Source organism: Epinephelus moara, chromosome 11 (assembly GCF_006386435.1).
Source record: "Epinephelus moara isolate mb chromosome 11, YSFRI_EMoa_1.0, whole genome shotgun sequence".
NCBI classification, from domain to species: Eukaryota; Metazoa; Chordata; class Actinopteri; order Perciformes; family Serranidae; genus Epinephelus; species Epinephelus moara.
The window spans coordinates 30,870,744-30,887,093 of NC_065516.1; positions in this window are offsets into that span (position 1 = coordinate 30,870,744).

Consider the following 16,350-nt stretch of genomic DNA (forward strand, 5'->3'; position numbering starts at 1 on the left):
GAACAGCTTTTAGAAAATGCATAAACTTTCTTTCTAGTGGAGGTCAGATGAGAAGATTGATATCACTGGTATCTAAATTCTACTTCAAGTGACCAGCTAGTTTTGCCTAGCTTAGCTTAGTTTAGCTTAGCACACAGACGAAACTGCTAGCCTGACTCTCTGCAATGGTAATAAAATGTATCTACACCTATCTAAGCTGTGCAATATGTGTAGGCCTACACCCTGTCCAATCAAGTCCACTGAATCTTGTATTTCTGCACTGGAATTATACTTAATTTGTGCAAATACGTAATAATGCAGAACCTGCCTTTGCTGATACACATGACAGTCTGCGGCCAAGTAATTATATATAATTTGTCTTTCTAAAAATGGGCACCCAGCTATCTCTAAAAACCTATCCAAGGCTCGGTCCCAATCCAAAGTCGTCGAAATCCAATGCTTGGGCAGTGACGTGGTGTCAGAAACCAACGACAAAAGGTGTGCTTTAATGTCAGCATGATACGAGGTTGGCTGCAGTTATAGTTTAGGCCTCAGGGGGAAAACGCGGTGGGGCTAGGACAAAAGTTAAGGCAGCAAAAGTCTGAGTAGGGCGGATGGATGGATCCAACAAATAGCCACTTTCACCAGAGAGAGCGGTGTTTGTGTCTCGTACGATTCTAAAGCCAAACCCTGTTCTTTTTTACCTAAACCTAACCACGTTTGTTGTTGAAGTGTTGTACCGACGCATTTATTTTGAAAGAGACTGTATGTAAACGTTACATTTCCTGTGAAAACAGAAGTGTATTTTGAAAGAAGACAATGTATGTAACAGGCAGAACTTGACACGGTGCCCCAGAATGTCATCAACCAACACACCCAGGGTACCTTGCACGTTGTACCTGGACGTGAAAGTCCATGACTTATCCACACCAAATCAAATACTTTCCAATTTTATGGTGCAGGATTTTCAATTTCTGTAAATTTCAGATGGCGATAAAAACAAGCCAGTCCTTAAAATAACAACTTTGTTTGTGCGATGAATGGATTTTCTCGGATATTACTAGCCAATGTCATAACTCCATTGTTCGCACTGTCACACAACAATAGATACTGATGGATTGATCCATTTGTTCTCACAACATAGTGTCCTCTTTAACAAAGTTAAGATTATAAAGAAAAGAGAACATCTGGAAAAGTTTAGCAGTTGAACTTGATCGTGAGGTTGAGGGTAAAAATACTTGGTTTTCGAGGTAATATATCACAAACAATTATTCATTTCCAACTGTTTAAGCTAATGACGTTATACTACTGACATTATACTATAAAACCCGACCACAGGATTAGCTAAAGCGTTACATCAGTTAGTCTATTTTTGTTGTATATACACACGATCAATTGGTGATTGTGCGATGATGCAAACATTTGATTTTCGATTAAATGTATGGAGCACAAACATTCATGTTGGTTTTGATGTAAAAAAAACCTGAAAGCGAAAAATCATCAACCACTATTTTATCGTTTCGTCCCCGGTGGGTAAAGGCCATAAGTGGCGCACTCGCCTGAACAAATTTGCAATCAATCGAATTATAAAAACATACTCACATGCAGTGACCTTAGCTTCGGGGTCACTTAGAGTCTGGGGCCCCAGGCCTTGACCACGTGGCAATCGGCCTTAGACTGAAGGAATTCACCAAACAAGGAAAACAAGATTGGAACCAATTTAAATCTTCTTCTGTGCCTTTGCATACAGAGGAAAGTCTTTCAATACTGAAACACAGTCAGTTGGTGAGAGTGACATTTTTTACAGCCCCTGCACTGTGCATGGAGACTGAGTTAAACCCATTACCGACTGTCTGCTGCAGGCACACTTTACAGTGCAGTAAACCTGTTTTGGATGCTTGTAAAGACTGTATCTTGTTCCTTCACTGCATGATTACACCTTGGTCCTATAAATGTTTTAGTCTTATCCTTACCACATTAGATTTTAGAACACCTCAGGAGTAACTTTCTTTGTATTACATACCCGAGTAAAGCTGCAAGTCTTCTCTCTGTAGAGAATCTTCCTCCTCATGCTGCATGAAGCTGAAGTCCGCATCAACGCTTTTGCTGCAATGATAATTATCTCATCAGACTCAAACACAATCCGAGCTGGTTTTGGTAACATTTAGAGAAAAAGAGAGATTCTTACTGTATATAGCCATGCCACTGCCGATTACTCCTGATGCACCCTCTCATTGGCTCCCATTATAAAAGCTGTCACATTATGGGCTTATGAGTCATAGCTTCTGAGGTCCTCAGCTGTGTGTTCCTTTGGGGTTTATCCAAAGTAGTGATTCAAGGGACGTGACTAAGCAGCAAGAGCCATATGAAGGGTTAGGGATCCATGTAATTATTGTTTATTTGTGCTTATTTTCATTTAACGGGGGAAGTTAACTTCTACTAACAGCTTGTGCAAACATGCTATGAATGAGCCAGTCATGTAATCACTTTAATTAAGTTTGGGGAGGGTTTGTTTGCTTAGGTTATACACAATGTGTATGTTTTCCTTCTCGCCTGAAGTGAACTTCTGTTACCTCCCGTGACCTTTTAACTGTCATCTGAACCTGTAACGACCTTCTGTAGGGATGGGAAAATATGGACTTGTCGCTGGCATCTCTTTAAACTTAATCCACCTTCTCCCAAACCTCTGCTTTGGCTCACTATATCTGTGTTTCAGTCTCCTGCCTGTTGTCCAGTGTGGGCGTACAAAACGATCCAACAGGTAGGAACATCAATCATGATGTCGTGCTTTGTAGGGGTTGGTGGCAGGGACTCTGCAGGCGTCCCTTGGACAGCTCTGTTTCATCTCAGGCTGGAGTTCATGAACTACACTGGCATCTGCTTTCCTTGTCCTCTAATCTTTGTAGCTCTACTGGTCACTTTGGCTTTGACCAGTAATGGTTTTTGAAGCCTGGCACCAATACCAATACACTGATATTTTTAGTCTGAAGTTGCAGACAGCTGAAACACTGTGCAGATGATACAGGAGCTCAAGAGCTTCTTTTCATGTGACACCTGACTCTCTCATGTACATAGGATAGGGACACATGGGCTACAGCACCCGTTTAGGTTCCTTTATATCGATACAAAAATATTTTACTGTCTGATTTCTGGTTAAAGGGAATCCTAAATTTTACACATCAAAGTCAGTTGACTTATAATAAAGAGGAGCTACAATTCAGCCTGTGAAAACATTTGTATTGTGTCCTCTGTGTCTCAGGGCCCGCGGAACTGCACCAGACTTTGAAGACAATTTTTGTAGTGGCCAAACAGTGTAATACAACTTCTAAGTCCAACAGATGATGCAATTGGTCCCAAAACAACTTTTACCCATAGACCTACACTGTGAGAAAGACGTATGAAAATTAGTGAATATATTTTTTTGAGCGTCACAACCCCCACAAAATGACTGTGGGGGTTGTGACTATCAGGATTTGATCAATTTGGTCTCATAATATTGCAAAAGTCTAAAAGAGCCTCACAATTCAAACATTTCATCCACATTCAAGTTAGCAGAGCGCTAAACAGGAAGTAGCAGTCTCAGTCAGCCGAAGTCTGCAGTGTGCCTGCCCTATGGACCCAATGATGTGGCATTTTTACCTGTGAAATCAAACTGTTTTGGTTTCATTCTTTGCTAATTTGATAGGAATGAACAAAGTAAAGTAACCCTGATGGTGACATAGCTTGATGACATCAGGGTTATCACAGCTTGGACTCAAGCAGTGGTGCCAACTTAGGCTGCTTTCAGACCTAGAGTTGACTTGCTTTGGTCTGAATCAGGGACTAATTTTGTTCCAAAGTTGTATAATTGCCTAGAGGTGGTTTGTGTTCTCACGGCAGCATTTACAAGAGGACCAGATCAAATGCCTTGTGTGAGAAAGCTGCTCTTGATTGGTCAGAATTTCCATGTGGGAAAAATCCAGGAAGTAAAGCAAACGTTGAAGAAGAGTACACTTGCAAGATAAATGTGACACTTTCTAATGTCACAATGGAGGGACAACTACGCAGGTTGATTTTAGCGCTGCTCATCGTGGACTATATTGCTGTCATTGTTCATTTTAGTCAAACCATACAGTTTGAAAACGAGGCGCGGCTCCAACTAGAAAACAATGTTTTGATGCATTGGATGTGCTGAATGTGCATATTAAGGCAGTACAGGAGGAGGTGCACATTAATAATCCTCCAGGACTGTAACATGCTCATGTTTAACCCAAACAATGTGTCATGTGACTGCAGTTGGTTCAGATCCAGGTCGAACGCATTCTCACCACAAACCAACCGCACCAGAGTTCATTTGTAACCGGACTGAGACCACCTCTTCAAGAAGGTTTCAGTCCGGTTGTTTTGGTGCGCACCTGAGTGTGATTGCTGTGTTCACACCTGCCCAAACGAAGGCTTGATCCGAACCAAACAGGGCAGGTGTGAAAGCACCCTGAGTGACTCTCTCACTAGATTTAGCAACTTTTCAGAACCACTTATCAACGTCTTCTCTGAAACGCCACTAGCCAAAGATTTTGCAACTTATTCAGACCATCACAGAAAAAGTAAGAAATATATTCAAATATATTAAACTGTATTTCATTACCATGGGGGCTGCTCAGAGTAATCATAGTACAGAGCTGCTCTGCTGCATGAGTCTTTCTAATCCCTCCCCCTGTCTCCAGCACTGTACAGGCACAAGCTGGGCCTGGGGCAGTGCGGGTGAAGGACGCGGCTGAGCATCTTTCAAAAAATTGTATTGATCTAGTTTAGAGTAGCGATTCCTAAAGTCACAAACTACACAAACTAGCTAGCCAAACGAGGGCCAGCAGAAGAACAGCGACTCCTGTCCTGTGAGATAAAATTACTGTTTCTGTCAGTGGAGTCTGGTGGCTTTGAGGAGAGCATAACCTAACAGTTTCTCATAGCGAAAGGCTGGCTGGTGGCAAGGTAGCAGTGAAAATATGCCAAATAAAGCTTGTCACAACAGAGCTCATCCACGCACCTTCAGTGAATATGTTGCTCTAGGAGCTTGGTGACGTAGGGAGTACTGGCTTAGTTAGTAAACTACTGTAGGCAAGCTGGCAAGCTAACAGCTAACACTCCGGTAAGTCTGGAACTTGCTAGCACTAGTCAGTCACAACAAGTTGCCGTTTACTCTCCATGGCATTTTATTCCCATTGCAAATCAATAAATTCACTAAATAGTTACTAAGGAGGGAGAAGAAAGCTCTCTAAGCTAGCTAGCTTGCCAACTATGAGAGCTAGTTAGCTCAGTCACTAGCAAGACACAGTTTATGCAAGAGACTTAGGCTGTTTGTACCATCACCTCCTGTCTAATTGCCTAAATGCCTAAAATCCTCATGTGTGGAGCAGTTTGTGTACTTTGGCAGAGGAAAGTTAAGTAAAAGTGGACGGTGAACAACGGCTAATAAGCAACGATAGCTTTGTCTATTTTCGAATCTCCAGCTCCAAGTTTCGTCAAACGTCAGCACAGTCAAGATGGATTGCTACTGGTCGACAGTACAAATTTCAAATGCAAGTTGAACATGAAACGAAAAGATTTGTGCATATTTACCTCTTGTAAATAAATCTGTTGATTGCTGTGATTCAGTTGAGCTAATTTTGCTCTGAAATTTCCAAAACTGATGTGACTGGAAGTCAAGATATGTTGGCCTCTGCCCATTATGATCATTTAAAAAAAAAAAAAAGATCCGTCATTTACTAATTCCCAATCTTTGTTTTAGTGTTTTTGGTGGTATACCTCTTTAATAAAGGCCCAATATATCTATACACTGATTTATATCAGTAGATATCTTGCGCTCTGCATCCCAACATCTGGAGCTTCGTTTTCATATAATGCCGGAAAAGAAACCTCAGTTTGACGTCACCCTACCTCCTCCATCCAAGACGATTTAATTTTAAATGCTATACGTCAGTGTAATTTTGGGAACATGTAACTCTGTTCTTGCATCTAATCCCTGTACATGTTTTATATACATACGCCACTCAGTCTTGTATTGTTTTATATCGCATCTACTGGAGTTCATTTGTATGTGGGTTTGGTCTGGCCTGCCAAAGGGGCGGCTGTAGTGAAAGTTTTATTTCCTTGCACTCATAACATTTGTTTTCTCCTTAAACTTCCAATTTAATTCTGATCCCTTTACAGAAAACACATCACTTACGGAGGCAATCAAATGTTTCTGCTTTTTAATAAATAAAGTATTGTAGTAAAGAGGCAGCAGAAGTTGAAATCAACATTGTAGCTGCAGCCCCAAATCGAAGACTTGTGTGCCCTTTTTGAGGCTGTGAGGGTAAAATTTAAAAACAGACATTCGTCTCACATCATGGATCCAGCAGTGAACACCCTGTTTTTGCCTCGGGGTACTTCATCATTCAATGTGTATTAAAGGATCTGGCTATGAAAGGTGGCCATTACTTGAAATCAGTGTGAGCTCAATGTCAACACCTTACGCCATTACAATCCAAATTATTTTTTAAAACCCCAGCCTCTGCACCCATAATCTGCCCCTCATTTAAGATGATGTTTTCACTCCAGACTTGGACTTAATTTCGCCGTGTAAACCAAGTTGGAATTACATACTGTAGCACACGGACTACTTGTAAAGCCACAGACATATTTGTTCAATAGTTTGCCAGCTTTGGTGGAAAATGTGACTGAGGAGAAAATTTGCAGGTTGTTTAAAATGACCCAATTACTGTTTTCAGAGGGGTTTTAAACATTTGGGACACTAATCAGCGAGTTGAAACGTGTGCTGTCTGTCCATGTCTACTGAAAATAATCAAGAGTCAAAACCAAGTGCCATTAGAAGTCACTGGAATTGCTCCTTGAAATTACAGTGGGGAATAATTGCAACTTGGAACACCCAATACTCTTTTAACCCTCCCGTCCTCTGTTGTCTCTCTAAATATGGCTTTCCAAGAATACACAAATGGCTATGACACAGACGCATTCTGCTTCTCAGGGAGGAGATGCCAGCTCAGTATCCAGTGTACATCGAGGTGATGGATACATCTGTCAGAGAACATGCTTTCATTGTGAACCGGACCCTCTGATTTTCTTGCACTGGCGATCCAAGTCGAATTAAGTCAGACAAAGCGTGCGTTTTGTGTGCCTAGAGCCTCGCCAGAAGCACTCACTCATGTTAGAATAACAAAGAGGCATATCTGACGTTGTCATTTATTATGCCAATGTGAGAACTTCAGTGAAACGTTTCAGTTATTCGAGTGTCATCGCCTCTATAATTCTGGTCGTGCTATCTTTGGTTGTTGAGCGTCCAGGTATTTTTCTATGTGAGCAGACAGTTGCAAAGCCCTGAAGTATTTGGGAGTGCTTGGGCAAACTGACAGACAGCGGTGAGCTAGACTGGAACAGGGTGTTATTTATGCATCGCGCAGAGGGAAAGGACATTTATTAATGTCAGAGTCAAAGCAAAGACTAAAAAATTGGAGTAGAGGGGTCAAACAGAAGAGAATGCCACATGAAAAGGATGCAACACCACACCAAAGCGGAAAAACGCATTTTGAATATTTGCCTAATTGACCACTTTTGAAAATATTACTCTTAATTCTGTGAAGAAACTCAAGCCGGCGGCGTCTACCACAGTTCTGTACTTTGTGCTCATGTCTCAAAGCGCGCAATCAGTTACAGATTTAAATAGGATGTTCTATAATGCCTTGCTGATGATTTGTTGATTTGGTGCTATTCCCCTCAGTTGCATGTCTTCCCCTCAGGTCCAGAGTTGTGATAGCTTGATGAAAAGATTGTGATGAAAACTCTGGGATAATATAATTTTTGGTGGGGTGCCATACGGAGCTCTCAGGTTGGTTCGCGATCCAGCAGGGGAAACCTGGCCGTGCTTATGGTTCACAGCTGTGCAGCTGGGAGCGTGTGCCAACTCATCACTGTCTGCTGTGTGAGGAACTTGGCATTTTTGAGCATCTTTACTAGACATTATCCTTCGTCTGCAGATGAATATAACTGCCTGTTGGCTATCAGTATCCTCTCCTCTCCAGTTTGATGTAACTGCGAGAGGGAAAGGTCCAGAAAGGCTGTAGGTCATGCAAAAACTTCTGTGAACACAAAGCTGAAAAGTACTCTGAACATCATCACGTCACATTATGAAGGAAGGTGAAGAGTGAGAAAGACAGTAAATCAGCACACAGAGAATAACTGCAAACATGTTGTTCCTTAAAAAAGATGCAGTTACCTTTTGAGGCCCAATCAGTGTGATTTTATTAAAGCTACAGTCATACCGTCCAAGTTTCATCAAATCAGCAGTGGTGTCTAAGATTTCACAATTTCCTCAATTTCAAGGTCAGGTACAGAAAAAAAGCTATGATCTGTTAATGTGGTTGACAGGCATATCCTAAACCCTACACCCCCCCCTCCCTCTACCTTACACTGACTACAACAGACAGACATTAGATCCGGTGAGTAAAGACTGTTTCATTAGAAATGCTAACATGTTGAGTGGCGTAACAGTTCAGGAAGAGCCAGGATGACTAATCTAACAGAAGTCCTGCACAGAGTCTCCTCCAATCTGCTCTGCCTCTTGGAATCACGGGAGAAAAATGTTTCAATAAGACAAAAAGCTGCACTGTTGATGTGCTACAGCTGAAGGCTCACAAGGGAAAATTTGCCACCTTCAATGTGGACGTCTAATCAGTGTTGATGGTAGTTGAGTGAAGCAGTAAATTCCTCTGCATGCTCTATCAACTGAGTGTAAGATCTGTTGTTCTTCCTGCATCCAGCACCAACATTTTATGTGACACTGATATAGTTGGAGGCAAGGAAGAACTATAGGCTATTTCAGCTTGCCATGGGGCATGCTCTGGATGCTACTAAAAAAACAGAACTTCCTTGGTCTCTTCGCTTGTATTAAAAACTAGCCAAGTTTCCAACAGCGAAAATGGCATCAATAAAAAAAAGAGTGCAGTTATGGACAAGAATACATTTTACAGTGTTTTGGCTGACATTGATAGTCAGCCATGTACGAGCCGGAGGATACAGCCTAAGAAATGCAGCAGAGAGAGGCCAAGGCTGCGACTGCATTAACAGTGCAAGAGGATATTATGGCAGGGATCTGAGATAGCGCTCAATCCATCCTGGTACATGTAGGCACCACTGGCACGGCTCAGAGAGCAGGAGGACTCGAAGCAGGAATTTATTGCTTCAATTGACTACATTTACCATCAACACTGATTGGACAGTCACAAAAAAGGTGACGAATTTTCCTTTTAAGGCATTGTCAAAGCCATAGACTGTAGGAAAATAATGGACATAGCCACCGTAACGTCACCCGTTGGTTGATAAGCCATACCAAGTGGGTGAGTTACATAAGGATTCACCCCCATACAAGCTGTATTGAACAGGGAAGTTATAAAGACAAAAACTGTTTTGTACCAGGCTGTAAACATCTTTATTTCTAGTGTAAAATTGGGCAATTTAACACAGAGCTCTATGTGTATTGACTCGCTCTTGGAGCCAGCCTCAAGTGGCCATTAGAGGAACTGCAGTTTTTGGCACTTCTATGTTAACTTCATTTTCCTACGAATACTAGGGCTGCAACTAACGATTATTTTCATTGTCGACTAATCTGTCGATTATTTCTTCGATCAGTCGACTAATCATTTTATCGAAAATTGTGTTAAAATGTTGAAAAGTGTCTGTCTGTCTCTCCCAAACCCAAAAACTATGTCATCTAATGTCTTGTTTCGTACTTGCGCCAAAGGGTTTTAGTTCACCATCATGGGAGAGTGTGTAAAGCTGCCAATATCTGAACGTAAGAAGCAACAATAAGAGTATTTTGGGTACTTTTATAGTACTTTTCTATGAAAAATGACTCAAAATGATTAGTCGACTACTAAAATAGTCACCGATTATTTTTAATAGTCGATTAGTCATCGATTAGTCGACTAATCATTGCAGCCCTAACGAATACTACATGCTTAGAATGTGTATATCTGTACTCCTGATGTGGGGACATTTGGGTACCCATGACTCTTTTGATCAAAAATGACCTAAAGCTCAATACTGAGATTGTTGTATGTAAATAGTTTTCTAAACAATAATAAATATAGCAACTTCTGATCAACTCAACAGGCTTAAAATATCAACTTACAATTAGGCCCCGCCCACTTTCAATATAAACTCCACCCACTCCTGGTCTAAACTCTATCCATTTTGAGTACAGATACACAGACACAGATAATTTAGTTGGTTAAAGAGATACAGACACAGATACAGATAATGGTGTACTCACTCATCCCTACAGCCTGGTTTATGCTGAGTCACATAAGTGCCCAAGCTTTTTGTTCCCAGGATTGTACACCATTTCATTCAATGAAGGGAGGGAAACAAGTTCTCTGGGCCTGGTAACTTTCAGCTCCATATTTGACTCATTACTGTCTAAAATTACACCTCTTCTGAGTAAAGTTTATGCTCTGACAGACATTAAGTAAAACTAGACGGTGCAATACAGCTAATAAGGTATGATAGCTTCTTCTATTTTGGTCTATGGCAGGGGTGTCAAACTCATTTTAGTTCATGGAGTCACATGCAGCGCAATATGATCTCAAGTGGACGGGACCAGTAAAACCATTGCATGAAAACCTGTAAATAAAAAAAGCCCTCAGCTTTGTCCCTCTCTTCAGTGTAAAGAAGTAACATTACAAGCAGCTTACATCCTGAAAAGGTTCACAATCAATGAACAATCTAGTTTAAAAACAAATGATGAACAGCCTGAGATGAAGGCTGAATAAAAAATAAGCGCAATTTCATCAATATGTCTGTTTTTCAGCAACCTCATTCTCCGATTGTGGATTTCATGCCAATGCTATTTCGTTAGCAGTAAGGTAGCTAGCTTTCACAGCTGCAACCTTGATCCCTGGGCAAAAACTGAAACCAGACTTATGTTTCTGTAAACCTGCCAGTAATTAACTGATCTCTGTTCTTAGCTGACCTTGTAAGTTGTTGCATTTTTTGCCAGGATGAGTTTGAGTTTTGCTGAATGTAAACTTCCTTGAGCACTGAAAGATGCTGTGAGCACACCAAGCCCACTGGCTTCCCATTTACCTCTGTGAATAAACAGGAACTGGTTCATTTGGACAAACAGGAATTGCAGTGTATTCAATTGAAAAAGTGGAATTAATGATTTCTCTGCAGTTTTTACACTTAGCAAATTCATTGAGTGGGCCAGATTGGACCCTGTCGCGGGCCGTATGTTTGACACCTCTGGTCTAAGGCTTAGCCATCTGTCAGCAGCATTGTTAAGAATGTTTTCATGTGTTAATCAAAGTTAATCATGCGATTTTATTTCCTGGCAAACACTGAAATGATCACTTTTACTGGAGTGAACTAATTTCACTGCAAAATTTAGTAGAGAAATTTATATCACTCAAAGAATTATATAATTTAAGCAGACGAAAATCTATTGTGTGCTCAATAAATTAAGTGTATGTTTGCTATTACTCACAAAAACACACAATAATAAACTCTACTCTCACTCAGTTGTACTCATGTGTTCTTTCTCTAATTCCCTATTGAGCACTCTCCAACCTTTGGACATTTGATCACAGTGACTGAGAGAAGTTATTATTATGTTCTTATGAGCAGCAAGATTTAACACAGAAATTAGAACAGATGGGATTTTTGTTTGCTCAAATTAAATTATTGTTTGCATAACAGTTTCTGTTCAAAACATAATATTTGTGCGTGCAAAAAATCTTTTTGAGCATGATGCTCAGAATTGAACACAGAGAATGTTCGTTAATCACAAGCCTAATGTTTGTAATGACCAAAAGCCGCAGCTGTCATGACCGATACTAGTATTTTTGTGACCTTTTTGGAGACATTACTCTCTCAGCCTTGAAATCTGACGCAGGAACTGTGGTATTTGCTCACACATTTCTCTGTTTGTTTATTGTCATACGGGCTTGTTATTTACACTTTATGAAAGGGAATGTCAGGTTTCATTAGTGCAGTGAAAGCCCTTTTTAAAAAGTCTCCAAAAATCACTTAGAAACCAAAGGAGTCACACGACAGCACTTTCACCTTCTGAGGAGTGTGAAATCAGGAGATCTTGTGAGCGACTGAAGGAAGGAAACAGATGCAGAGAGGCAGCAGGCTGCGTGTGAGCAGGACACGCGAGGCTCGCTCCAACAGACCTGGTGGTGTGAGCATGCTGTAATGATATAAAAGCTAATTTACAGATTGAGAACAGAAGCCGTGTTCACCCCCTCGTCCTCGGCTACCAGAGAGCGCTGCTCTCTGTTTGGATGGAGCTCTGAGAGGCCGTTGTGTATGTGCATGTTTTTAATGGCAGCATCGCAGGCAAACCACGCTGCTGCTGTGCAACAGTTTGTGATTTTATATTAAAAAACGGTCCTTAGACACTGAAGGGGACGGAAAGCCACTTCTAATATTTGGAAAGAACTTTTACTGTTCATTAGTTTCTTTTATGAAATATTGCTGCAGAACACCCGAGGAGATGTGGGATCTTTTAAAAACTTCAAAAGAGCTGTTCCATTTTAAAACAATTGAGCTAGTATCACAATACAAAGCTCACTCTCTGGAGGACTGCATGACTGTAAAAATAAGCGATATATATTTATTACTCGTCCACCCAAAATGCGGACAGACAATTTTCAAGACTGTCGAAAGGATATTTCCCCACATAAGTCTTGTGTAATGTGTAATAAAGTCGTCGCATGTGGTTGCATCCATCACCCTGACCTATGGGAAACCTCTGCTGGAGTCTGGACAGGGTGAAGGTTAGGCCAATGGTGAGACATACAAATTGAGATACAGGGGTGTGGCAGATGCCAGGGCCCACACTTTCCCTCAAAACAGGAGCAACAACATCAGGGATATCCCTCCACTATTTCCATCCGTGAACTGATGAGAAGCATCGGATCTTGAATGGTGACCAGAAAAGGCCAGAGTCGGACGTAATTGCTGCCTCTGCCGAGGCGTGGAGGCATAACCTCTAATTTCTCGTGAATAATGTCCCTGTGTCAGACAGCCAGCCAAAGAAAGTGGCAGTTTCTGTTCTCAGAGGGTTTGTGGCTCGGCTAATACACTCAACTGTGGCTTTATGACCAACTGGTCTGAGGGCCAGGCTCCTGAAACCAACTTGCTACTTCCCCTCGGCGTCTCCCCTGTGCTCTGCAAGGTTCAGCATCAGGTTCAGAGCGGATATTAAAGCACTGTGTCTTTTACAAGTGCCGTAAATATTGCGAATTAGGCCTCACCATTTCTGAAGACATGGCAGCCAATAAGCAAGAAAGGTTTCTTGTCAGCACAATCACCAGAATAAATGTCAGTATTGTATGGTTCTGTAAAACACAAATATGTAACATTCATACGTTATTATTTAGCGGATATGTTAAAACCTATGCTAAAACTATGTGTTTGGGCTTTAAACACTTGCTTTGTGGGTGCAATCGCTACTGGAAATGCCGCCAATGTCTCACTAAAGCAACTGGTTTTGTCGTTTGTTGGTCTTGAGCAGTGGTCTGCATATCGGCAGCCATCCTACCTAAGTGTCACACCCTTCACCGTCCCCTCCACTCCCAGATGACAAAGTCAGCTCCTACACATGTAATCAGAACTACGTCAATTTAGAAACCTTGATATGAGACATATGAAACGTACAAATGTTGTACAGTGACTTGCGGCGTCAGACATCAACGAAAAAAGCCGTCCTTTAACGTCGGCATGATATGCAGCCGTTGCTGTTATAGTTTAACAGCATTTAGTTTAACAGCACCCACATGCAGCGGGGGAAACGTGGAGGGACAAGGACTAAAGTTAAGGCAGCAAAAATCTGAGAAGGGCAGGTAAGAGGGGCAATGGATACATCTAACAAACACCAGCTTTCACCTCAGAGAGTGGTGTTCGCGTCCCATAAAATTATTTTTCCCTAAACCCAACCACATGCTTTTGTTGTTGAAGGAAAAAAAGCATCAATTCAGGGTGTTGTACCAATGTAGTGCACTCATTTTGAAGGAGACTGTATGCAAACGTTACATTTCCTGTGAAAACGTAAGTGTATCTTGAAAGACAAGAATGCATGTAACAAGCATAACGTGTAAAGTCCATGACCAAACATCGATATGTGATGACGTCAGAGTGGTAATGTGTTGAACCTTGCTTGGCAAGTTGTATCTTCTTTGTTTAGTCCATGTACAAAAATAAATGTAATCAAGACTGTTGTGGTTTTAGGGCAAATTACATTCTGAAATGAAGTCTCAACAAACAACAGCCAGGTGCACAGAAGTACTGGGGGATGGAGAAACAGCTTTTTGTCAAGAAACTATTCCAATACCGGCCCAGTCGCCAGAAGAAAATGTTGGCATTGAACATTGCTGCAAGACACGAATATGTTACATTTCTTACCTATCATATCAACATTTCTAAAGTGGCAGTATATGAGGTGGGACTGTGCTACAAAAGCAGGTATTTTAAGCCCAAACCAATAACCAAGTTTTGTGTCTAACCTGACCATGTTAACAACAGCATTGTTGAAACATAAAGAAACATTAAGTTTTAATGTATCTGCTACATCATGATGTTCAATTGTAACGCATCTGTGTTTTGCAGACGTGTACAATGCCAACATTTATTCTGGGGATTGTGTTGCCAATCCTTATTCCTCCTAAAACAACAAAAAATGCTAGCTTCAGATGTCTTGCTAGCGAGGCATTAGAGAGCAAGGCTAGCTGTTTTTCCCATGTGTTCAGTCTTCATGCAAAGCTAGCCTAACTCCTGTTTATCCACTCCAGCTCTGTACTTAACACAAAGATGTCAGATTGTTATCAATCTTCTCATGTCACTTTTGGGACAAAAAAAGCAGATAAGCTATTATCCAAAATGTTGAACTATTCCTTTAAATTATAAAAATAAGCCCTAAAAGGGAAGAGAGCTCAGATGAAGAGAAATCAGACTGCATGAGAAAAGGAAAACTTCAAGACCAAAACAATGTTCCCCTCTTTGTTTGTTGAAGTGACTTCATGCTTTTCCTTTACACACTATCAGTTTTGACATTGGGCATGTCGCAGACGTTATAAAGCTTGCTGCAGGGAATTAAAGAGCCATTAATCACTGTGACTTTATTTGCTGTGAATGGTTTGGAGGCAGTGGCTTCCTTCAGTTCCGAGTTCAGCTTTTTTTGGAGGAAGTTGCTTCTTCAGAGTAATAAGTTCACTCTTCTACTCCCCTCTATCCGCGCTCTGCCACTGACCCCCGCTAACAGCTGGTAGTGTTTAAACTTCAAAGAGTGACGAAGATTTTCAACCACATATTTTCAATGTTTTGCTAATTTTCTATTTTAGCACGTGGCTGATATTAATGATGAAAGTCCCATGAGATTTTGTGGCAGCCTCTGTGGTTGAGTGCTGAGCATCTAAGCTAACTGGGACCAGGACAGTGGGATCAGAGAGAAAGAGAGGCTGACAGACATGCGAGGGGCCAACAGTATTTTACTGAAACCTGCTGTGCAAGACGCTGTCAAGCCTGACATGGCCTGTTTATAATAAACAAGAACAGAAGACAAAAGAATCAGATGAGCTCGGATCAGCTGCTATGAGGTGCACAAACACAGACACACACACATCAAATTACTATTGCATCATCTAAATATGTACGGCATGGAAAAAGACAGGGTCATAATAAGGGACAAAGCCTTTTAAAAAAGATATACAGCAAAAAACAAAACAAAATTGCTTTGGGGAAAAAGCGGAGCAATTTGTTGCATTTTCCCAAAAATCCATCATTAGATTGTTTTATAGTTGGTGCTGACTAAATGCCATGTAAGTGCTCCGGTACAGAGATGATCCCAACTGGCAAAATATCCACACTTTTTGTTTTCACAGACAAAAATAATGAGCTTGTTTGTAAAATATATTTTATTTTTATAATAAATACCCCTACAAAATCTGAAATAAACTGTGAGTAATGTGGAAAATCTTGATTTAAGTTCACTCTTCTACATAATATCTGTGCTGGAGACAGGACACACTATTGTGCTCCTAATTGTTACAGATATTTCTTTTCCACTTATGATAACAGCTTGAATTTATGTATTTATTTTCTCATGTGGTATTTACACAGAACATTTGTGCAGACTCCCCGTGTTCCTCCAACAGCAACTTATTCTGTTTGTCTAAACGTCTCACTGTGTACAGACTGTATAAGAGGAGGTTGAGCAACCCAGGCAGATGTGGGTCTTGTTTAGATATTGTGGTCTCGTGCGGATTACTTAAGGAATGTTACTGCAGAGGACGCGGAGTGTTTCACGCTGAACGACGTATGGGGTATTTGGCGTGGGAT